At 35.1% G+C, this 26,948-nt stretch overlaps 1 pseudogene; it reads left to right on the forward strand.

Annotated features, from left to right (window-relative positions):
- The first annotated feature begins 17,821 nt into the window (after window positions 1-17,821).
- On the forward strand, window positions 17,822-18,219 carry LOC100619325 (40S ribosomal protein S12-like; annotated as a pseudogene).
- Window positions 18,220-26,948: the final 8,729 nt, after the last annotated feature.

The raw sequence follows: 26,948 nt of genomic DNA on the forward strand, positions 1-26,948 counted from the left end.
AATGAATAGGACATGCAAATCAAAAATCTTGAAAGCGAACAAATTAAAAATCCCCTGATGAAAACTAAATTAGAGATATGAAAAATTAAGGGAGAAATTAATAAAATTGAAAGTGAAAGAACTATTGAACTAATAAATAAGACTAGAAGCTGGTATTTTGAAAAAAACAAACAAAATAGACAAAGTGCTGGTTAATCGAATAAAAAAAAGAGAGAAAAAAAAACCAAATTAACAATATCATAGATGAAAAGGGAGACCTCACCTCCAATGAATAGGAAATTAAGGCAATCATTAAGAACCATTTCACCCAAATATATGACAACAAATATAGCAATCTAGGTGATATAGATGAATATTTATAAAAATATAAATTTCCTAGATTAACAGAAGAAGAAATGTAATTCTTAAATAATCCCATATCAGAAAAAGAAATTGAACAAGCCATCAAAGAACTTCCTAAGAAAATATCTCCAGGGCCTGATGGATTCACAAGTGAATTCTATTAAACATTCACAGAACAACTAATCCCAAAATAATCCCAAACTATTTGACATAATAAGCAAAGAGGGAGTTCTAGCAAATTCCTTTCATGACACAAATATGGTACTGACTCTGAAGCCAGGCAGGTCAAAAACAAAGAAAGAAAACTATAGACCAATCTCCTTAATGAACATGGATGCAAAAATATTAAATAGAATACTAGCAGAAAGACTCCAGCAAGTCATCACAAGGCTTATTCATTATGATCAGGTGGGAGTTATACCAGGAATGCAAGGATGGTTAAATATTAGGAAAACCATCTACAAAATTGACCATGTCAACAAGCAAACCAAAAAAAAAAATCACATGATTATCTCAATAGATACAGAAAAAGCCTTTGATAAAATACAACACTCATTCCTATCAAAAACACTAGAAAGTATAGGAATGGAAGGTCCTTCCATAAAAATAATAAACAGTATTTATCTAAAAACATCAGCAAACATCATCTGCAATGGGGATAAACTAGATGCATTCCCAATAAGATCAGGAGTGAAACAAGGATGCCCATTATCATCTCTATTATTTAACATTGTACTAGAAACACTAGCAGTAGCAATTAGAGAAGGAAAAGAAATTGAAGGTATGAAAATTGGCAAAGAAGAGACCAAGCTATCACTCTATGCAGATGATATGATGGTCTACTTAAAGAATTCTAGAGAATCAACTAAAAAGCTACTGGAAATAATCAACAACTTTAGCACATTTTCAGGATACAAAATAAACCCACATAAATCATCAGAATTTCTATATATCTCCAACATATCTCAGCAGCAAGAGTTAGAAAGAGAAATTCCATTTAAAATCACTCTAGACAATATAAAATACTTAGGACTATATCTGCTAAGACAAACACAGGAACTATATGAACACAACTACAAAACACTTTCCACACAATTAAAACTAGATCTAAACAATTGGAAAAACAGTAACTGCTCATGGGTAGGATGAGGTAACATAATAAAAATGAGTATCCTACCCAAATAAATTTGCTTATTTAGTGTCATACCCATCAAAGTACCAAAAAACTTTTTTTCTGAATTAGAAAAAGAACATAACAAAGTTCATTTAGAAGAACAAAAGATCGAGGATATCCAGGGAAATAATGAAAAAAAAATGCAAAGGAAGATTGCCTTACAGTACCAGATCTCAAACTATACTATAAAGCAGTGCTCATCAAAACAATATGGTACTGGCTAAGAGACAGAAAGGAGGATCAGTGGAATAGACTTGGGGTAAGTGAACTCAGCAAGACAGTCTATGATAAGTCCAAAGATCCCAGCTTTTGGGACCACAATCCACTATTTGATAAAAACTGCTGGGAAAATTAGAAGACAGTATGGGAGAGATTAGGTTTGGATCATCATCTCACACCCTACACCAAGATAAACTCAGAATGGGTGAATGACTTGAACATAAAGAAGGAAATTATAAGTAAATTAGGTGAACACAGAATAATATACATGTCAGATATTTGGGAAAGGAAAGATTTTAAGACGAAGCAAGAGTTAGAAAAAATCACAAAATGTAAAATAAATAATTTTGATTACATCAAATTAAAAGGTTTTTGTACAAACAAAAGGAATGCAACCAAAATTAGAAGGAAAGTAACAAATTGGGGAACAAGCTTCATAACAAAAACCTCTGACAAAGGTCTAATTACTCAAATTTATAAAGAGCTAAATCAATTATACAAAAAAATCATGACATTATCCAATTGATAAATGGGCAAGGGACATGAATAGGCAATTTTCAGTCAAAGAAATCAAAACTATTAATAAGCACATGAAAAAGTGTTCTAAATCTCTTATAATCAGAGAGATGCAAATCAAAACAACTCTGAGGTACCACCTCACACCTACCAGATTGGCTAACATGACAGCAAAGGAAAGAAATGAATGCTGGAGGGGATGTGGCAAAGTTGGGACATTAATTCATTGCTGGTAGAGTTGTGAATTGATCCAATCATTCTGGAGGGCAATTTTTAAACTATGCCCAAAGGGCACTAAAAGATTGTCTGCCCTTTGGTCCAGCCATAGCACTGCTGGGTTTGTACCCCCAAAGAGATAATAAGGAAAAAGACATGTACAAGAATACTCATAGCTGTGCTCTTTGTGGTGGCAAAATATTGGAAAATGAGGGGATGCCCTTCAATTGGGGAATGGCTGAACAAATTGTGGTATATGTTGATGATGGAATACTATTGTGCTCAAAGAAATAATAAACTGGAGGAATTCCATGGGAACTGGAATGACCTCCAGGAAGTGATGTCGAGGGAAAGGAGCGGAACCAGGAGAACATTGTACTCAGAGACCGATACACTATGGTACAATCAAATGTAATGTGCATGTCCATTAGTGGCAATGCAGTGATACTGAACCACCTGGAGGGATCTACGAGAAAGAACACTATCCACATTCAGAGGAAAAACTTGGGAGTAAAAACACTGAAGGAAAACAACTGCTTGACTACATGGGTCAAGGGGATATGATTGGGGATATAGATTCTAAATGAACATCCTACTGCAAACATCAACAACATGGAAATAGGTTCTGATCTAGGACACATGTAATATCTAATGGAACTGTGCATTGGCTATGGGAAAGGTGGGGGTAGGGGAGGGAGGGATAAAATATGATTCATATAACCAAGGAATAATTTTTTAAATTGACCAAATAAAAAAGATTAAAAAAACACTGGACATTAAAAAAAAAGATATGAATATTTACCTGGCAGGCTTTTTCAAACTATATTCAACAAAAGACCACACTTTTTTCCTATCATGCAATTAAGTTAAATACAGAAATATTACAAGTTATGACTGTCCTTTTTGCTTATTGAATGTAAAAAGAGTGAAATTTCCCTCTAATGTATTTCTTCTCATGTATAAGCCAAAAATATATAGATTACATAAATAAATAAAAGAATATAAAGAGCCATCCTTGATCATTTTCAGATTATTATTATCAGGTTAGGCATGAAATAGGGTACCATGTATTAACCAAATAAATTTGTCATTATTATAGAGTTAGACCTAAGTTAAAGACCTATTAAAGTTAAAGACTTGCTGATTTTTATTTTTGTGTACATTGTGTTGACTTTGTCAGACCCCATAATAGAATGTCCTAGATGAGACATGACTACTCAAGGGAGTATTCTCTAATTGTGTAAGGAAAGTCTTCTCTTTTAGGAAGGGAAAAACAGGAAAAATGTAAGGGGATAAAGACCACTTGTTGTCCAGAGTATGATGTAGAGTTTAGTGGACAATTATAGAACTCATCAGTATATGCATACATGCATACACATAGACATATACATGTATAACTTGGAGAGACACTGCAAATGGATAATAAATTGGGCCCAAAGTTAAAAAGTAGGGGGATATTGGGGCCATGATTACTCTAGGAAATTTCATATTTGTCTTAATGACCCAAATCTTCTCTCTGAAACAAAAGTCTTCTTTAAAATATACAAATATTTTAGCCTTGTTATGAAGTACCTATGAATCATAGGTTACTACCATCTCAAAAGTAAACTAAAAATAAATGCCACCCACAGGAAAATGAAAAAAGGTAACCAAATTGATAAAAATAAGTCATTCCCAAGCTGAAAAATGATATAAGGTATGATATAAACAGGCAACTTTCAAAAAAAAGAAATCAAAAGCTATCAATAGTCATACAAAATGCTCTAAATCAATAATAATTAAAGAAATGCAAATTAAAACTATTTTATGGTACTACTTTATATTCATCAGATTGGCTAACATTAAAGAAAAGGAAAATGTCAAATGTTGGAGGGGATGTGGATCTATGAACTTGTCCAACCATTTTGGAGAACAATTTCGACCTACATCCAAAGGACCACAAAATTTTACATATCTTTTAATCAAACAACATCTCTATCAATTCTTTACCCTAAAAAGATAAAATAAAATGAAAAGGGCTTATATACAAGGATATTTATAGCAGGCTTTGTGTGTATGTGTGTGTGTGTGTGTGTGTGTGTGTGTGTGGTGACAAAGTATTAGAAACTGAGGGGATGCTTATCAATTGAGGAATGCTAAACAAGTTGTGGTATATATTTCTGAAGGAATATTATTGTGCTTAAAAAATAGCAAAATATATGGTTTCAGAGAAGCCTGGGAAGATTAATATGAACAGATGCAAAGTAAAGTGAGCAGAGGTTGGGAAACATTGCACGCATTAACAGAAATATTGTAAGAATAATCCACTGCAAGAGACTTAGCAGATCATCAACACAATTGATGCAATCATTCACTATAATTTCAAAGAAATCATGATGAAAAATGCTATACACTTCCAGAGAGAACTGACAAATTCTGAATGTAGATTGAAACAAATTTTCACTTTATATTTCTTGCTTTTTTTCATAACATAGCTAATGCAGAAATATGTTTTGCATGACTTTAGATGTATTCAAAATGGGTAGGAAAGGGAGTGAAGAAAAGAACATTTTGAAATAAAAATAAATGTATTAGAAACATATATATTTACTATTCTATACATTTTGTTGGCCTATCATTCTTGAAAAATGGTCATTGAAATATAACCTGGGTATAGGAGGGTATCACTATTTTTGTTCTCTGGGTTGACTCATTCCCCAATTTACTTTCATGTGGATGTCTTTAGGCTTTTCCAAGATAAGTCAGAAACAGATGACTACAACTTAACTGCTAACTCAGAGTCCTAGGAGTAATCTTAGTGTGGAAAAAGATACATTCCTACTACCTGCCATTGTAACTTTTGAGCCTCGACTCATGAGCTTATCATTTATATAAAAGTCATCTATACAAAATTAATTTTGAAATATAAAGCATGTATCTAAACAATAAAATGAAGACAACAACAATAATCATTAAATTTATTCAATAGCAGGGAATATCAGAAATAATACTGGCATCATAGTAAACCCATAAATCTTCCATCAATGCATGGACAGTCCATAGGGGACAATGGGCACATATTTATAGAAACCTCTCAGGCAAAATAAGTGGAGAATCCCATGTACTCATAACAATTCACACTCTGGACTTTTCTCCAGCAAATTAACAAAGTAACACTTTTCTTCCAATCAACAAATTCCCAGCAAATCAGCTAAAGGGTCATCTTAACTGAAAGCCTTCTTTGTCATCTGTCAGCAGCTTCTTCTCATTCTTCCTATGCTTAACTGACTCTTCTGCTTCTTCTCTGGCCTTTTAGTAGTTGTCTTGCTAGCTTCTTGACTCTTTCACTTATGGTTTCCTCACAATTTCTAATTTAATGTCTCAACTCAGAGCCATTTTTGGCTAGTGACTCATCTTTATCATTATGGTAAATTTCAGAAAATTGTTCTCCTGTCAATAATCCTTATATATTCATCCCATAGTTCACAGTTATTTTATTTATAATTTTGCCAGTTATAGACTCCAATCTCTAAAAAAAGTTCTGCAAATAAAATATATACCACAATGCCCTACAACCATTCTTACCACAGTGTGGTTTTGCTTTCAAACAGCTCCTCTTAGAACATTTATCTGAGGGATAATTTTTAATTTGGTCATTGAAACAAACTGCTATTCTTTACCATTTTCTCAGAAAAAAATTTCTTCACACAAATATTTTTTCTGCTTTTTTTCAACTACTCAACTGTTGATATACATAGGTTAAAAAGGTTAATTAGAATATTTGGCTAACCAATATACCTAATTCTCTGACCATGACAGATAGCAGAGAATTAACTGTATTTCATTTCCACTCATCACTCTTATCAATGTCAGTGGCTCATGTTTCTGATGGATAGGAAAAAGGCATTTTCCTGATTCAACTCAAGAAGCCTTTATTAAGCTCTTGTGATGTCTAAAATGCTGTGGTAGGCATTGGAGATTAAAAGAGACACAATGAAAAACATCCCCTATTGTCAAGGAACATAGATTTTAATGCTTACAGAAGTAGAGTCTCATATAATCTGTGGAAAACAGAAAATATTAAATCAAAAGCAACAGGACTTAGCTCACAAGACAGGATGGGGGGAGAAAGAGGCAGAGGCAGACAGACAGAGATAGAGACAGACAGAGACAAAAACACAGAGACAGTTACAGTGATGGAGGCAGAGAGAAAGAGACCGAGATAAACACTCAGAGTAGCAGTTTAGATGTCTTCTCACCAGCTACAAACTGTATTGGAAGTAATTAGCAAATAGTTCTAAAAACCAACACTGCGGATAGTCTGATGCTACTGATATGCTCTCTCTATCTTACCAATCAATTATAATAAGTAATTACAGTAGGAGAAACTTCATGATTTGGGGGATACAAGTTTGAGCAAAATTTTCACTTGAAGGATCTTCCACACGCAGCATTTTGGGATATTGCTTCTTGTTGGTCTGGGGTGAGTTTATAGGCCTTTCTTGGGAAATTATTATTCTACATTGATATAAGGAAGCTTGTCAAACCTGTGTGTTTCTGGGAGAGTAGGGATTCCTGGGGTAGAGTCTTGCTAATCTGTATTTATTTGTGTAGCAGAAATAATCTGGAGAACTGGTTTAAAGTGGCCATGTTGCTAAAATTGAGAGGTTGTGAAGATCACTGACCCAAAACTAGGATAATGATGTCTTTACTTGATAGTGTAGCTCTGAGGCATTCTTTGTTTCCTTCCTCAAAAAAAAGGCACTTGAGGAAAAGGGCAGTTTCTGTATATTATTTATGCTTACTGGAAGTGTACATACAACATGTTCAACTAACTAAACTAAAACAATTGTTGCGAGACTTTGGGGTTACAGATTCCCCTGTGAGTCAAAACAGGAGTTTCTCAGAGCCTACTTGTGTCTCTAGGAAACATAGTCCTTTTCAGACAACACTATTCCTTCCCTCCTTAGGAATGATTAAGAGATTGTTAGGTAGAGACTAGGTAGAGATTGACATCATGGAGATTCAAGAAGAGACTAAATGAAATTTTCGCTTTCAGTTTTGCTTGTATTGGGATATTCGAATTGAAGTGATACAATGAGAGCTTTAAGAACAATACATTTTGGGCAACAAGGCTCAGAGAGACTTCTCTCTATGCCTGAATAGGAATTGGTCTCCTCTAAACCTCCATAAACAACTACATTTATTTATTTATTTTTTAATTAGCAACTAAACTTTACTTAAAAAAAAACATATTTAGTAAGGATCTCCTTTTAATCAAAACATTTCCCTTCTTTTCACATAAAGAAGAATCTTTTCAGTCATATCTTCTTGCCTCAAAAAGCATCTTCCTAAACTGATCCTGCTCCCATGTAGCCATACTTTGTTATTAAAAGCTACTATTGGCAATAGTTAAGGCCCAATGACCAGAGGATCATTCTTTTTAAAATGTTGAGTTTTTGCCTCCTTTGACATACCAGAAAGAAGGGCAGGGCCATGTACTATATGTTGAGGCATGGGAAGCAAAGTGGCCAAGGGAGATAGAGTGAAAAAATATATCTAGTTGATTTTCTCTGACCTAGCTGCAGCTGATTGGAATGAGGGAGCTATTCCTAGAGGTAGGAAACAGGAGGGTCTCTCACATACAATCTAACTGAATGAACCTAAGCAAGTCATTTACTACTCTTTGCCTCAGTTTCCTTATATATCAAATAAGGAGAATTGGACTAAGCAGCCTCTAATGTCTTTCAAGATTTACATTTATGATCCTATGAGCATAAGAAAAATCATAGACTGGAATTATACTTTCCCAGGTCCCTTGTCATAGAGAGTCTAGAGGCTTCTTTAATAGACACAAGGCTATATATAGAATTTTAAACATACCCAACCCAGATAGAAACTGGACTCCATTAAGCAGAAGCGTCATTGGAGCAGGTACCAGAGAATGTCTGAAGGAGCATCATAGAGTCCATCATAGGGTCCTAGATTGAAGCAATCAAGTTGCAAGAAGCATCTCTTTTTTTCTCAGATCAGAGCCTTCTGGGTGTGCAAAGGATCACAAGAAAGATGTAAAAGAAACAAGGGCAGTGATAGCAAAATCATTGAGGAGAGTTAAGAGATTAGGAAAACCTGTACGGCATTATAAGAGGGCTTCTGGTATATCTGGGTGTGCTTGGGTATGTTCTTTCTGTAGGTCTGTGCTGCAAACAATCTTCCAGAGTCACTGGAATTCATTTCTAGAACTTTTAACAACTCTTCCTTCAATTCTCCAGCATAACTACTTTTATAAGCTTAGTATTATTTTGACATTGGCAGTAAATGATTTGAAAGATATATCCAATAAATCAGACACATTAGGAAAAGAAGACAGGGATGTACATTTGTCTAATAAAAACTTATATATACCTACATATCAGTTTGGTATTTATATGCATATTCATTCAATTGGGAGAAACTTCAACTAAAAAAAGCCAACATGTATCAGTATAGAATTTTAACTTTCATTCAAAAAAATTTGTAGTTTTAAGCCTAGCTCAGTTAAGAATTCTCACCTGCTTTGTGGGATGCCTGGGTTCAATTTCTGGCTGATGTCCATTCCTGATAGTAGCACATCACAGTGGATAGGGCACTAATCTTGGAAATATCTGGGTTTAAATCCTACCTTGGATACATCCTAGTTGGGTAAACCTGGGCAAATTATAGTGCTTCCATTTCCCCATCTCTAAAATGAGAGACTTTGGACTAAATAGCCTCTAAAGTCAAGATATAAATTTATGATCCTGTATATAGAAAGGACAGACTGGAATCATTTTATTGGAATCATAGTTGCTTATTTGGCCCCTTGCTATAGATAGTCTAAGAAATTCAAAATCTCTATTACTAATAAAGGCTCTAGTATTTCATGCAAAATGCTCTGAGGCTGCTTCCCAGAAGCTTATTAGCCATACATAAGTACAAGAACCATACTTCCCAGATTTGAGTGATGCTAGAGGTTTTGAGTTCTAAAGGAGATGACTCCATTAATGGTAGGCTGAAAATATTCAAAGTTTTAGAGATAAAATATATGAGGAGGGTCCCAACCCCCAAATCCACAGCTCTAGGAAAGGGAATAGGAAAAAAATGATGAGGCAATGTAAAAAAGAATAAGGATTTAAGGCTACCTCATATTTTACTTACTAGGAGCCCGAGTCCCTCAATTTTAAATAATCTCTTTCCATTTATTCCTTTACTAATTTCTAGTTAAGTAAGGGTCATACTCTTTGGGTGCACCAATGGTCACATTTCTGCCTGATAGCTGTACATTCATCTGTACTTTTCATTCATCTGATATCATAATATGGCTCAACAAAAAGAATAGTCTTTCCATCAGTTTGTGATATCTACATAGAAAAGGCAAGATGAGAATGTATAAGGTAATTTTTCTTTGGCTCTTCTGACTGATTCAATTTTTTAGGTACAAAAGACTTTGTATACTACTGGATTATTTGTTTCAATCTTACTCTTCCTTGAGGGATTGCAGCTGAGACCAATATTTTACTTCTTATTCGCTCTTTGGATTTCTTCTATCTGTGTCTGTAATTCAACTGGTGTTGGAGAACTCTGACTCCCTAGGGACAAAACCAATTGAGATAAAATAAATAATTCTCTATTTTATTTTTCTTTTCTTTTTTCCAGGTAAAAATTAACAGAAAGTGCAGAAAATAAAAATGATACAAAGGATGTCAAAGTAATATACAATATAATAACATAAACATTCAGCACATTTTTCTTCCTCTTTTAGTAATTGTCACATTTTACTGCAATGTTAAAGTCCTCAAAACCATCAAGTAGTTTAAAATCCTTTCAGAAGGGGAATACCAGTGGGGCTACTAGATGGTCTACCTTTGAGACCTACATGGTCAGTAAAATTCCCTGTATAGACAAAGTGAAAACCCAGGTCACTTGATCTTTCATATTGTGACTTAAATTCTTTGTTACTTCCAATACCAGGAAGCATAGGCCCGATCCACATTTCTCTACAAGAAGCCCACTGTTCAGTTAATTTCTCTTTTCTCATTAAAATATCAAATTCTAAGACTCAAACTGAGAGCTATTAAAGAGTCAACCCTCAGGAGCTCTCCAAAACTTTCCACCAAAAGGAAACATTCTGCTTAGACTACAAAGGTAAGATCATTCAATTGTTTCAGCTGCAAAGTCTCTATATTGATGGCTTTTGGGGGTTAGGGAAAGCTCATAGGCACTCTGCCTTGCTTCTATCTGCTGCCTTCAGATTCTCTAAGAAAAGTGAAGAAAGGCAGAGAAAAGGGAACCTACTCTTTCCCACAGACAGTTATTTCTTGAGCTCATTCATGCCATTGAGTACCCTGTCATTATACATTTAAACTGGGTTCTTCTTTTCCACTGGCAATCAACCAAACAGTTGGAATGCTGCACAATATTAGCAAGTTCACTTCATGATTTTACTAGGTATCTAGTAAACAAGCTACCAACATTACTTCCTTTTCTTTAGTTCAAGACCTCATCACTTTGTGAATAAATTACTTTAAATTGCCTAGCCTAAGAGATTATTTCCCTGGTTTCAATTTCTCCTTATTCAAATTATCCAGGCTATTCTTTCATAATGTTCTAGCTCAAAAAACTTCTTTCTTCCTTCCTGTCTTTCTTTTCTCTCTCTCTCTCTTCCTTCCTTCCTTCCTTCTTTCCTTCCTTCCTTCCTTCCTTCCTTCCTTCCTTCCTTCCTTCCTTCCTTCCTTCCTTCCTTCCTTCCTTCCTTCCTTCCTTCCTTCCTTCCTTCCTTCCTTCCTTCCTTCCTTCCTTCCTTCTTTCCTTCCTTCCTTCCTTCCTTCCTTCCTTCCTTCCTTCCTTCCTTCCTTCCTTCCTTCCTTCCTTCCTTCCTTCCTTCCTTCCTTCCTTCCTTCCTTCCTTCTTTCCTTCCTTCCTTCTTTCTTTCTATTGCATGAATAGCAGAGGAGTGGCATCATCCAGCAGAAAACAAGAGAGTCTCAGTAGAGGCATAGTACTTCTAAGCAGGTGATGCATGTTACATAGTCTGTTCTTTAAAGAAACTTTAGATATTCAACCCTGTAGTCTAGTATTTTGATTAGCTTCAAATATATGTAGATTTCCCTACTCTTAGCAAGACTTCTATGTCTGTGCCTACTCTCCTGGCCTTCCTATCCACTAATAACCTTGTACTTTTATCACCTTAGTCAATTTTCTGGGTTTAAGGTAAAATTTCAGAATTGTTTTAATTTGCATTTCCCTTATTTGTGATTTTGAGCAATTTTTTATGCTATCAATAGTTTGTAATATTGCCTTTTAGTTTTTAAATTTTCTTTATTAAAATTCTTACCTTCTGTCTTAGAATCAATACTAAGTCTTCATTTCAAGATAGAAGAAAGGTAAAGGCTAGGCAATTTTGGTTAAATGACTTGGTTGCACACAGATAGGAAGTATTTGAGGCAAGATTTGAATCTAGGACCTCTCTTTTCTAGTCCTGAGCCTAGAGCAGGGGTCCCCAAACTATGGCCTCTGGGCCACATGTGGCCCCCCTGAGGCCATTTATCTGGCCCCAACCTCACCTCTGGAAGGGGCACCTTTTTCATTGGTGGTCAGTGAGAGGAGCATTGTATGTGGCAGCTCCGCAAAGTGCAGCGGCACTCACGTACAGTACTACTTCCAGTGACATAATCCTTTGTGAGGAGCCTTGTTCTGAGAGTAGCTGAATGAGAATGAGGTGCCGTGAAAAGGATTATGTGGCTGCACAATGGAAGACATCAGCATGGTGAGTGACTATCTGGGGGAGGGGATTCCGCACTGTGTATACTGCTGCCCGGTATAGTGGTGGCAGTGATGGACCTGTCCAAGGTGTGACAGGCTCATCACAGCCAGCGCTGCAGCCTCCACTATCCCAGACAGTGGTATATAGTGTCATAGGCCCAGCACCACCTCCAGTACTCTATAAAGGCATCAGATAGTGGTGATCTGGCCTGTGACATCAGTGGTGGGCCTCTACTGTGAGAATCCCACCACTGCCACTGGGTGTTTATAAGACACACCCTGTTTTTTTGGGTCAAATTAATATAAGACAGTGTCCTATTTTCAGGGAAACATGGTAGTACAATGGCCCTCATACTCTCCCAGATGCACAACATTATGACCCCTATTATAAGGGGCCATTATATTGTCAGTATGTTGATTTAAATTTACTTGTTATTTACTTTAAATATTGTATTTGTTCCTGTTTAGTTTTTTTTTTTTACTTTAAAATAAGATTTTCCATAGGGATTTGTTCATAGTTTTTTATTTTTTATAGTCCGGCCCTCCAATGGTCTGAGGGAGAGTGAACTGGCCTCCTATATAAAAAGTTTGGGGACCCTTGGCCTAGAGCCACTGAGCCATCCAGCTGCCCCTGTGATACTACCTTTTGAAGACAAATTATTCATATATACTGACCACTTGTTTTTGAAGAATGGTTCTTGGTCTCATATTTTTTGTATCAGTTGTCTATATGTCTTATTTAGCAAATTTCTAGCAATGATATTTGATATAAAGGATTTTCCCTACTGGACAGTTTATCTTCTTAGTTGATTTTTTCCATTAAAAGGAATAATTTTGAATACATTAAATTTAAAAAGTTTTATTCAAATAAAATTAATGTAGTCAAAATTAGAAAGAAAGCAGAAGTTGGGGGAAATTTTTTATTGACAGTTTCTTGAATAGATGTCTCATATCTATAAAATATAAGAGAATTTTATGAAATATACAAAAATATGAGCCATTCCCCAACTGACAAATGGTCAGAAGATATGATGTTTTTGGATGAAGCTATCAAAGCTATATATAGAAATATTAAAAATGTTCTAAATCATTAATGATTAGAGAAATGCAAATCAAAACAACTCTGAGATATCATCTCAATCCTATTGGATTGGCTAAAATGATAAAAGGGCAAAATGATAAATGTTGGAGGGATGTGGGGAAATGGGGACCCTAATATACCATTGGTGTAACTGTGAACTCAATCCAACCATTTTGAAAAGCAATTTGGAATTATGCTCAAAGAGTTATAAAACTATGTATACAATTTGACACAGCAATGCCACTATTAAGTTTATTTTTTAGTGTGCTCATGTAAAAAGGAAATGAACCTATATGTTCTAAAATATTTATAATGGCTATTTTTGTGGTGGGAAAGAACTAGAAACTGAAGGGATGCCTATCAATCAAGGAATTGCTAAACAAGTTGCGGTATGATTGTGGTGGAATACTGTAAGAAATGATGAACAGGTTAATTTTGGAAAACCATAGAAAGACCTACATGAAATTATGAAGACTAAAATGAATAGAACCAAGAGAATATTATATACAGCAACAGAAATACTATTTAAGGAATGTCTTGTGGATGTCCACCTCCAAAGAAAGAAATGATAAATAGAAATAAGTAAGACATAGTTAATATATTTGCAGATATACATATTTTTGACCAAAAGACATCTTCTTTAATAGGGGTAGAGAAAAGATGGAAATTATTAACTGGGTATTTTAGTGTAACAAACAAAAAGATACATTTAATTTTTTTAAGAGCTTGTTAAATTTTATGTAATCCAAATTGCCTATTTTGTCTTTTGTGATTTCTCTTTCTTGCTTGGTAAGTGATTCTGCCTTTAACCATTGTGAAAGGATTTCATTCAATTATCTTCTAATTTTAAAATTATCTATTCTTTTGTATATATGTTTCATGCTCACTTGGATATCATAGAGCTGTGTAATGTAAGATATTCATCTAAAGATAGTTTTTGATAAATTACTTCACAGTTTTAACCACAGTTCTTATCAAGTATAGTGTTTTCTCAAGTAGTTTACATTTTTGGCTTATTGAATATTGGGCTATTCTTTTTTATTCCTTCAAGTTCTTGATTATCTTGCTTCTTTAACCACTTTACTTAAAACAAGATAGAAGCAAATAGAATTAATGACTTTTTGTGGGGAGGAAGGAGAGAGAGGGAGGAATGTGATTTAATAGACCTTTATATCTTTATGGTATACTTTAAGGTTCTTCCTTTATTTTTAATGACATTATTAATTTTATGTTAAACTTGCATTATAATTATTTGTAATCAAATTAACTTAAATAAAATATGACATTTAAATATGACTTCCTTTTAGTCACCAATATGTTTCTTTTTCTTTTATATATTTATATCTATTTGATTTTTTATGGTCATAGTTTTCTGTTCTTCTGATTATTCTATTTGCATTATTTCATAAAAACATTTCCTAATTTCTCTATATTACTCATGTGTATTTATCTTAATTCCATTATAATATCCCTTTACATTAATATGCCCTGATTTATTTAACAATTTCCTGGTTTTGGGTCTTTCAAGTTCCTTCATTTTTTTCCTAATAATTCTAATAATTTTGTATAAATACTTTGGGATAGATGACATTTTTCTTTTTCTTTTTTTGTCAGAATGTCATCTTTGATGTGATTATTGTCAAATTCTATCTATCCAGTTCTCTCTTTGGTCTTTGAAGGGTATTTTCTGAAATTATTGAGAGTCACCACGGTCAGCATAGGAAATCCTTTGAGATCTGCTACTATTTCATTCTGGAACTTCAGTTCCTGTGCCCTTTTCACCCTAGAACATCTACTGTTTCACCCTAGAATATCTATTATTTTCTTTGCTATGCTGGTCCCTTTTCTCCCAGTAGTGAATTGCTCCCAAAGTTCTCCTTTTCTGGGGAGATGCTCTGGCTGGCCTACCTTCAAGGGGTGTTCAAGGAACACTGGTAGCTCTCGTAAGGACTGCTGAGCTCTTTGCAGAGTTGCTTTTCAACTTTGGTGTCCACTGTCATAGCTCTTACCTGTGGCTCAAGGAGCTATATAGTATGCACAGTGGTCACACTCTGGAAAACCATCTTAGCAACCAGGTTAAACCAGATTGTGGGCAAGGTTTCAAACCCTTTGATGAATTAAGGGGGTGTCTAGCCCAAATATGTGAAGAATGGGTGGATGAAAATAATCTGACCCAGTTTCTATGAAGGTAGCTTAAGCAGGCACTGTAGAGCACCTAGATCTTGGTCAGACACTAAAGATGCCAACTCTTCCATTGCATCCTGAGCCATCTACCAGTTATCTTGACTTTTGTCACTGAATTTCAATAATTCTGGAAGAGAGAAGCCTACGACTTTGTGCAAGTCTTCCTCACTTAAGACTAATTTATTCACAAGTCAAAAGACAGCACACTCATGCCATTTTACCATTTTACTATGTCATCATTTTATTATTTTACTCCTACCTCAGAATTCTGTGGCATTGGGCAAATGTCCAAGTAGCAGGCATGAATATGCTAAGAGCATTGGTCACAACCTTGTAGACAGGGGAACCAGCAAAAATGATTGTTTTCTCCCTGTACTGAAGCAGCAGTGGGATTCAGCACCCCTAAGGGTGTCTGAGAAGACTTTTTAAAGGATCTCACTGCTCACCTTTTGGTGTAAAAGATGCTTAAAATGTGTCTGTCTTACCTTTCCTATCCCTAGTCTTCTTACCCTGGCAGTCAAGGGTCCTACCCTGCCTCTGAAACAAACAAAAATATACAAGAACTTTTGAAGATGCTTCCACTCACCTCTGGTACATGAAATGTGTGCATTGTGTGAGAGCTCAACAAATGTCACCCCCAAATAGTAGCCCTGAGGGAAACAAGATTGACAAATACTAGTTTACTGAAGTTCAAGCTGACTATAATGAGGAACACTGTGAACTTGATGTATAGGTTTTGCATTCAAATTTAATCTTGTCAATAGGCTCAGCTTGGAAAGTCCCCTAAAAGGAGTAAATAGGCTCATAACAATGTTACTGCCACTTGCAGACTCTGCTATATACTACCATCATCAGTGCATAGTCTCCTGCTATGATGATCCCTGATGAAGTCAAAGAGAAATTTTATGAATATATAAAGATCTTCATCATCAGCATTCCAAAGAAGGCCAAGCTTGTAATTCTGGGTGATGTTAATGCTAGAGTAGACACAGTGCTAGAGTAGACCCAGACTATTGGACATGGCAGGAATTCTTTGGGAGAAATGTGATTGAATGGATGTTGTTGGAACTATAATGAGGATGAAAATGGTATCAAAGTCAAGCCACTGCACTGATGGTAAATTATTTAACTTGAAAAGATTACAAGCCAAGACTAAAGTTGAGGGGGAGTTGCTGTGTAACTTCTTGTTTACAGATGGTACACTCATCATAGACTCTTAGGTGGAGATGAAACAATTATGAATCTGTTCTCTGCTGCTTGTGCTGATTTTGGCCTAAAAACCAACCCAAAGAAAACAGGTTCTGCACCAGTCAACATCATATAACCCATATATGGAACCATTAATTACAGCAAATGGAGAACTTTTGAATGCTGTGGATAAGTTTACTTACCATGGCTGTATACTTTCCAAGGATGTCCACATAGATCCATGATGGCAAACCTATGGCATAAATGCCAAAGATGGCATGCAGAGACCTCTCTATTGACATGTGCACTATCACCTACCAGAGTTTGTTACTAGAAAGACAGAGGGACTCAGGTGGAGCTGCTCCCTTCCCCTTTTCCACAGCACCTCCATGGCCCTCTACTCAGCAGCTCAATCAATGGAAGCACTTAATCCCTTCCCTGAGCAGAATGACTGAGCCACTCCCTCCCTTTCTCCTACCTATGTCTGGGGTAAGGGAGGGGGGCACTTGGTCTCTGGGGGGCAGGGCATGGCACCCAGTCTGGGGAATGTGGGACATGGTATTTGGTGTCTAAAAGATTCTAAAAAGTTTGCCATCAGTGATATAGATAATAAAGTTGACACATGCTTTGCCAGAACTAATTCAGTGTTTGGAAGGCTCCAAAGAAATGTGTGAGAGGAGTGGTATTAGGCTGCCTACCAAACTGAAGATCTACAGAGCTGTAGTGCTGACCTCATTGTTATATGCCTATGAAACCAGGACCATATTCCAGCACCATGGAAGGAAACTGAACCATTTCCACTTGAATTGTCTTAGGGGGACTCTGAAGATCATTTGGTAAGATAAATTACTGGACACTGAGATCCTTTTTCAAGCTGAACTGACAAACATTCCAACTCTACTGTAGAAGTGCACACACTGTTCAAATGCCAATTTGCCTATAAAAGACTTTGGAGAATTCACATAAGCACTCACACAGAAGTCAAAAGTAATAATATGAAGAAACTCTAAGGTTTCTCTTTAGAACCACTGTATCTATCAAAAAGTTATTAACCCGTGTTGCTGTTTGTTGCCACTGAGTCAAGCAGTAAGTGGGGGCTCCTGGGTGCTTTCAATATTTAGCTTCACCTGTGAACCATTGCCATGGCTGAGGAAAGCACTGCTGCTGCAGGTATAACAGACATTAACACTTCTCTAAAAGAAATACTGAAGCTTGAACTCAGTCATGATGACTTAGCTCATGGAATTGGTGATGTTGCCAAAGCCTTAGATCAATGCCAAGCCCATCTTAGTGTTCTTCCTTCCAACTGGATGAACCTACATAAGTAAAGTTGGTTGAAACCCTGTGTGCTGAGCACCAAATCAACTTAATCTAAGTTGATGCCCAAAGAAGCTGGCTGGATGGGTAGGAGTTTGTAAAATTGACAGAGAGAGAAAGCCCCATAAAATGGTTGGCTGTAGTTGTGTTGTTGTTAAGGACCATGGCAAGGAAACTCTGGTGAAAGAAGTTTATTGAAGGATATTTTAAAAGTAAAAAATGAATAAATAAAAGCCTTGGTCTGATTTGGAAAAAAAAAATGCTAGCAATACCAGTATTTGGTCTGTTTTCCAAAACGATCAGGGATAAAGGAAAAGAACCTATATGTTCTAAAATATTTATAGCAGCTCTCTCTGTGGTAGCAAAGAGCGGGAAATTAAGAGGATGCCCATAAATTGGACAATACCTAAACAAGTTGTGGCATATGAATGTGATGGAATACTACTGTGCTATAAAAAGTGATGAGTAAGTTGATTTTTGAAGTAGACAGGAAAGACTTGAATGAAATAACAAAGAGTACAAAGATTTGAATGAAGAGAGCATTGTGTACAGTAACAGCAATATTGTTTGAGGAATAACAGAATTGAGAAAGAACTGGAAATAGAAAAATACATTGTATGGTTTTATATCTATCTGTCTATCTATTTATATCTATCTATCTATCTATCTATCTATCTATCTATCTATCTATCTATCTATCTATCTATCTCTTTGTCATATCATGACCTTCCCTAGTGCTAAGTGGGGAAGGGGAGAGACAGCTTGGATCTTAAAATGGGACAAAAATTAATAATTTAAAAACCTTTGGTATTGATTGAAAGATATGGGAGATATTGGCATGGGACTGCCTATCTTAGCGATGTGCATGACTCAAATAATGCACTCTGCTCTATGAACAAGGCCAAATTTCAGTTGCTCAAAAGATATGTGAGAAGTAAAGGTTTAGAGACATCTCCATCCCCAAATGTTCATGAGGATCATTTGTGCCTGACCTGTAGTAGAACCTTCCAAGCTCCCATTAGTCTGGTCAGACACAGTCAGAGTATTATATGCTGACCCTAACATAGTGATGTAATTTTGGTCATTTATATGTATGAAGGACAGTAAGCAATAATAATTAAGTAAAAGGAAATGGTTATTTTTTTGTAGTTTCCCAGAAAAAAAAAGTTTTATTAGTAGTATAAGATACCCCTGGATTCAGTAAATTAAACTCTTTCTTAGTCTGGCTAGCATTGCTTCATTACTTTTGATTATCTTTGCCACTTTGAGAGGTCTGAGGTGGTACCTCAAAATGGTTTGAACTTGTATCTCTCTTCTTAGTAAAGACAAACATTTTTTCTAGTGATTAACAATTTGTCTTTCTATTGTTACATAAATTGTTCAAATCTTTTCACCATTTGTCCACTGGATAGTGGGAATTGATATATTTCAGGGATCTTTCTATGTGCCTCCAACGTCTGCAGCAATAACCCAAAAGCCTTTATGATTGAATTATTTTATAAGAGAACTTGATTTTTCATTCAGTATGGGCTTTATAGAAACACAGGAATGAAATGAACTAAAATAGGCCATTATTGCCCAGTGCTTTGAATCAAATCACCCCTATTTGAGGAGGACAATAGAAATTGAGAAATTTGCCCAAGATATAACTCAAAACCAGGACTAGGATGCAGAATAATATCATGGCTCTTATTCCTGAACTCAGAGTAGGACTCCCTTGTGTACGGAGATGAAATAAAGCCAAGCATGTAATGGGGCCAAAATTCCACTACACTACAATGAACAGTTCCACCAAAGACTTGAAACCCAGCCGATGTTTGTAAGGTCAAAGTGCACATACTTTTGCTATCACCTTTTCTATTACCATGTATCTCAAACATTGTGCCAGTTGTCTAAACTACCTAAGGATTTCTCTTTGCATGTTTCATTTTTTCATATTTGAATAAGGGAAAGAGGAAAGAGGGAGGGAGAAAAAGAGTTGAATGGAATGTCACTCTGGTGTATATACAAGGTTAGAGAAAGACAGAGGAGGGGGAGGGGAAATTGCTAAGGGTAATTGAAAGGTTTCTTTATTAGAGTATCTACTTACACTACTTTTCTGTCTGTATAAATTGTATCTGTGTGGTCCATGCTGCCAAGTGCTTCTGGCAAGTTGTGTCTCTGTTGCCATTAAAAAAAAAACCAACAAAACTTTTTTCTTTTAAATAAGCCTTTGCTGGAGTTCTTACTAACACAATGTCCAGTAAATGGAAATATAAGGGAACCTTAGAAATCAGAGAATGTCAAAGTTGTAAAGGTCCTTAGATTTATTCCATCTCTTCATTTTACAGATGGGTAAACTGAGGTCAGAGAAATAAAGTGATTTGCCCCAGGATACAAAATTAATGATAGACCTGAATAATCAAGGTTACTTCATTATCATGGTAATAGGTTGATATTGAATTAAAAAAAACTGGTTTAGATCAATTGATAATTTGAATTCAGTTAAATTTTTTTTGTCCTTTAAAATGATTTATTTATTTATTTTAAAAAACACCTTTTCTTCTCTTAGAATCAATATTGTTTCCAAGACAGAAGAGTGTTAATGGCTAGGAAATTGGTACAATATTAAATAATAGAGATAACGGGCATCCTTGCTTCACTCCTGATCTTATTGGGAAGGCTTCTAACTTATCCCCATTGCAGATAAAACTTGGAATTCAGTTTATTGTCATTGCTTCCTGAATTCACTTCCCTTTCTCTTGATACATTTACCCTGACTGGCTTTTGTACCAATTGATCAGCACTATTGAGATACATTCCTTTTATCTCATATACTAAGAAATGTCATTGCAGAAATGAACAGGCAAAAGCAAAAGCATAATTGTGCCCACATAATAAACAAACAATATAAAGTTATTTCATATCAGTTATAGCATGTTGCTGCCTGCTATCAAAATGCCAAGCTAATGAAACATGTGCTGTAATGTTTTACCACACTCTCTCAGAAGGGCAGGATGGTAAGTTACCCATTGATCTCCAGGGGAGTGTTACCACTGGATAAGTTTAAATACTGTATGCAGGTCTGTGAAATAGAACTTCCTTAGTAAATCTACAATTGTTCTAGCAGTAAAATTGCACTCATTAAAAAATTAAATGCTGAACATTTAGAGTGCAAGGCGCTCTTTTATAGCATAATACTAAATCCATATTTACTACTGTCATTGTAAGTTGCTAGTACAGCTGTCAACAATAGAATGTTCACAAACTTCTATGAAATCAAATTGGCGTTTTAAAAAATTCAAAGAATTTTTTGTTTCCTTAGAGATTAAGTAGGAGATCCTAGATTCTTGACTTTCTACTGAAGTAACTAAAATGCCTTTCTAGAAAAAAATGATTCCAAAGTGAAATACTGTGAAAATGGAGAAGAAAATACTTTACACTATTTTAATATTTTAACTACAAGAAAATCACTTTCTGTCAGTCCAAAAATTGAACTTGGCAAGAACCCTCCATGTTCAGAAATTTTCCTCATTTAAACTTCTTGCTGTTGGCATAATCCTAAAATAGATAGACAGACATAGGTAGATAGGTAGATAGATAGATAGATAGATAGATAGATAGATAGATAGATAGATAGAAGTTAGGCATGCATAGAGAGATATAAATAGTTCTCTCTAGATAATATATTTGTGGTCTTATAAGTCTATTCAAGGCAAGGCTGTACTATTAAAATATATAATAATTTCAACCATTTGGAAATCATTTCATTAAGAGTCTTAGCTAAACAAGGTTTACTCTGCCCTTCCCCTCCAAGCACACAGTTTTTGAGAAGGAAAAATAAAGAAAATAAGAAAAAAATAAACTGGAACAGATGGCATCTTTTAAAAAATAAAATAAATAATTATCAAAATATTTCCTGATTCCCAGAACACATTTCAACCCAATTTCTTATAACTTGTCTATTTATAGTTAAATATAAGTATTAAGTTCTAAAATTGTGACCTTGAGGCCTAATAAAGCCCCAAAGATCATCAAACATTCAACCATATTACTCTATACTTATTAAAGCAAGAAAGTAGCCCTAATACATTTAAGAAATAACTGAAACAAAAGTAACTTTCTAGGTAACTTTGAATTAACAAGTGAAGTAATTAGCCAAATAATACATTTCAAATTAACATAACATAATTCTTAATGGTTCCCATTTTGGCATAATAAAATAAAAAGAAATGAAACCATTTGATCCAATAATGTGTTTTACTAATGGTTTAGGAGAAGAGAAGGCAGAAAAGTGGTGCTGGGATAGTGAAGGCCGGAAGATTCTGCCATAGAAACATTTGTTGGAAAAACTAGGTATGTTTAACCTGGAAAAGAGAAGGTAGTATTGGAATTGAGGCAGAAAGAGGAAGCTGCATGATTGTCATGTGTAAGAGGTCTTGGGATTATTTTGCCTGGCCTCAAAAGAATGGACTAGGAACAAAGAATAAAAGTGGCAGAAAGGACTTGATATATGGAAAACCTTCCCCAAATTCTGAATTATTAATATGTAGAATGGACATTTTTCCTCAAAATGGGTTCTTATTCCCTGGAGGTCTTCATGAAGACTGAAAGATTACTAAATGGAAACATTGCAGAGGGGATCCTCACTCAAGTACAAGTTGCATCTGAGATTTCTTCCATTTCTCAAGTTATATGATGGTTAAATATAATAATTAGTGTGTTATTCTTTATAACTTCGCAGTGGTATCAGTTTAAATTCAGTCTCTAGTACAAAAATTTGTTTCCTAGACCAAAATTTCCCCCAAAGTCCCCATGATACTTATCGATTGCAAAATAAACAGATGTCTGGCAGAAAGGAAACTCTTCCTTTTGACTCCTTTGCCCTACAGGCAATGCTAAATAATATAATAATATTTGTGCTGTGACTTCCATAATTATTAAGTAATGCCACATATACATATGGCACATATATCACTAGTAACTTTTTGTTAGATTTCATGACACATAAATATTTCATAGTGTTATTAATTAAAATATTATCATTTTCTATAAATATTTAAACTGATGAAATATCCCTCTCAGTTCCATTTCATTTGTCCTTGACCTCTCTAAGACATTACTGTTTTGGTATTTAGGAAGCAGATTCTACTTTAGTGAATTCCACACATCATGGTGGAGTCCAGCTCAAAATCCTTTTGGCAATCCTGGGACAAATGCATATCATTATATTTAATGGGTTGGAAACCACCTGAGGTTCTGTAGGTTGAAATGTAAAATATGTTTTTAAAAAAATGGCAAATGCTAAGACTTTTTTTTTACTAGTTACTCTAATTTCTTTCTCTGTCTGTCTCTCTGTCTTTCTCTCTGTGTATCTGTCTGTCTGTCTCTCAAAATTGCTCTCTCTCCTAAAAATATTTTTTCAAATTTGTACTCTTAATAAACTCCTTCTAGCAAGATCAAGATCAACAAGTGGACTCTGTTTTAGAATCTTAGAGAACTACCTGTATATGCTGAAAGGTTACTTATTTGTTCACATAGCTAGTATGTTTCAGAGGTAAAATTTGAACTCAACTCCTTTTGCCTTGGAAGTTGGTTCTTTATTTACTATGCCACTATGACTCCCTAAAATTATTAAATAGGAAATTTTGGCTTTATTTCAGGCTTTGTTAATAACTGAGCCATATGAGATCATGGCCATTTACACTCTCTGTGTCTCAAGATATTCATATATGAAATTGGAGTAACTAATTTTCCCCTTTAAGTTTCAGTAAAGTAATGAAGATAAAGGAGGATTATACAAAAAGCCTTTGAGTTTTATAAGAAAGGCAACTATTGACTGAATAGTTCACCTATGAATTTGTAATGTCCTTGGTATGACAACACTGTAAATTAGCCATATTCTGCAGTTCATGCCATTTAAAAAAGAGAATGCTAACTATGAAAAGCTTAGACTTCTTTGTAAATCCCCAAATCCTCCAAGTATTCTGGTGTATGTATGTGTGTCTCTTAAAATTAAATGAACTCATCTTTTCTTTACCTTTATTTTTATTAGATACCTTCCTTGCCTGAACTCAGCCTAATTTAAACAGTTCTAATTTTTTTCTCTGCCCCATATGTAGCACTCCAATGAACTTTATTACATAATTGGTATCTGTGTCTTTAAACTATAGAGAATATCTTAGGCAACTAATAATGTAGATCTTTGGAACCATATAATTCCTTCAGGATAAGTTCTCTTCTTTCCCCTTTCTCCCAATGACATTTTTGTCCATCATTTATACTACGTTCAATAAATGAGCAGCTAATAGCAAAATATTGTCCTTCTGTAAATATTGTGTGATAATGATGGGAATTGCTTATGATAACCAAAGTCAGTAAGTATCTTACCCACTTGCTCCTAGACCTATGGCTTATATAGTCAAAAAGTAATTTCAAAAGTGGTGGAATAAATATCTTGGGCATGATATGAATGTTAAATATTTTTTGTCTTTTTTCAAGTAATGTATGCCTTTTTAGTTCTGATAGACAATTTTCCATTGTTCTTTAAAGTTTGTACTCCTTTTATTTTCTATTAGCCAGAATTAAGACTATTTCATGAAATTTTAAAGCCAAGGCAAAACTATTTCAGCAATGCTGTATAAATAGACATGTTAGCCAGAGTTGGGTGTGCAAAATTCCTTGGTCGGTAACTGTCATCGAGAACCAAGTCCTGCTCTTGTCTCTGAGCACTCATCAGAATACTACATAAAACTCATCTAAAACCCTTTGGCAAAACAGATTAAAAGGAATATTCCAACTGCACATGATATGTTTTCAAATCCTGTCCAACTGAGGATCCAATTTGTAGGGTCCAATAGCATTCTTTTAGGATGGCTAGCCTTAGCTTAGCTTCACTTGCACACAGAATTGTGAAGTATTATAGAGACAATTTAGTTTCATTCTTATTTGTATAAAAACATTCTCTACAAAATATCCAACATATGGTCGTCCAGGCTATTCTGGAAGATTTGTACGAAATTGAATAATATATGTTGTTTTTTTATTTTAAATTACTATACACATATTACCTACTGTTAATATAATTATTATTCTTTCAAGTTATCACATTTCACTTAGTTCAGTTGTTTCAGTGTGTCTGACTCTTCTGATCCCATTTGAAGTTTTCTTGACAAAGTTATTGGAGTGGTTTGCCATTTCCATTTCCAGTTTTTTGGTTTTTTTTTTATATAGATGAGGAAACTGAGGCAAACAGGGTTAATGACTTGCTCAGGATCACACAGCTACTAAGTGTCTGAGGTAAAATTTGAACTCAGGAGTATGAAACTCTCTCATGTCAGGCCCGAACTCTATTCACTGTTCTTACTATCTGCTCCCCACATTTCTCTTTAGAATACTTGTAACTATGAGAACTAAATGTAACTCTCTGAAACTCCCATCTATTGCTCATTGCTCTACCCTCCAAGGCCAGATAGATTGAGTCTAATTTTTCTATAAGATAGAACTTTTGAGAATATGATGATTACAGTTAGGTCATCTTTGACATTCAGTATGCAGTTATTTTAACTATTTATTATATGCAATGATTTGAAATATCCTCTCCTGAGTGCCTTCAACTTGATACTTTTTGCTTGTCATTCTGCTTTCAAAAGTAGCTGTTATAAGCTTTGAGAAATCTGTCTCATCTCCCAATCACTCACACTGAGGAATTGGGTCCTCAGAACTCAGCTATTACATCTTCCCTCAGGGTCCACGGTGATCCTAGGGGGCTAGGCATCTGTGTCCTTCTAATGCTGTAGTGCATGAGCCCCCATCTGTGTACTTCCTGGCATGATTATCATTTGATATCAATTAGTTGACTGGACTTAGTTTTTAAAAAGGAGCATTTACTGAGGTAGAAAGAGTAGTTGAAATAATACATTTCTTTAAGTCTGTGACACACTACACCAGCAGCAGATACAGAATCTTGGGAAAAGTGGACTTACACTTATAGAGCACACCTGGCAAAGTGGTACCTCTCAAGTCCTGGAAGTCCTTTTGATGGAGTCCTCAAAATATTTTCCTTAGTTATGGAATTCTGCTCAGTATATCTTAGCTCACTATGCAGATACTACCATCAGTCAGCTGTTCTAAGGATGCTATTAGAAAACTAATGGGATAAGGAGAAATGACAACATTTTTGGATCCATTGAAGCTCACAAGTTCCTTTTCTGGAAAAAAAAAAAGGAAGAAGAGACTGTCTCCCAAAGTCAAAGCCATGCCTTTGCTCTTCTATTTCCAGAAGGTTCCTTCTCAGTGTTTTAGTTAGAAAACTCTGTCCTCTTCACTACCAGGTACTTGAATCTTATCTCCATTTGGCTCAATATTTTAGAGATAATTCACAGATAATGACAAAGCTTCCTTAGTCAATGCAAACTTCCTATTACTCTAGTTGAAAAATGATTTTTTCTTTACTTAATTTATAGCTTATGATTCATTGATTTAAAAGAGAAGTCATTTCACTTGGTTAAAATATAAGGGATTAGCATCTTGATACAACTTCAGATATTATAGGAAATTTGCTTGATTAACTCAATTAACCCTTGCCTCCTCATCCATACAGTAAAATATGGCATCTAGAGTACAACATAAAACAAAAAAGATAATATAATAGCTCATATGAAAATGTTTATGTATTTCAGTTCTCTCTCTCAGCAAGTTCTCTCTCTATGTACTTTAATCACTGCAAAGAAGAGCAAGATTGCCACCTCTACTGTTTTGAATGCACTTTAGAGCTTAACATTTCTGTCTGCCGTGTTTCATTGTTGTCACATACAGACCTTGTTGGTGTTATTATTGTTTAGTTATTTCAGTTATGTCTGACTTTTTTGTGACTCCATTTGGGATTTTCTTGGCAAAGATACTATAGTGGTTTACTATTTCCTTCTCCAGCTCATTCTACAGATGAGAAAACTGAGGCAATCAGGGTACAAT

This window comes from Monodelphis domestica, chromosome 2 (genome assembly GCF_027887165.1).
Source record: "Monodelphis domestica isolate mMonDom1 chromosome 2, mMonDom1.pri, whole genome shotgun sequence".
NCBI lineage: Eukaryota > Metazoa > Chordata > Mammalia > Didelphimorphia > Didelphidae > Monodelphis > Monodelphis domestica.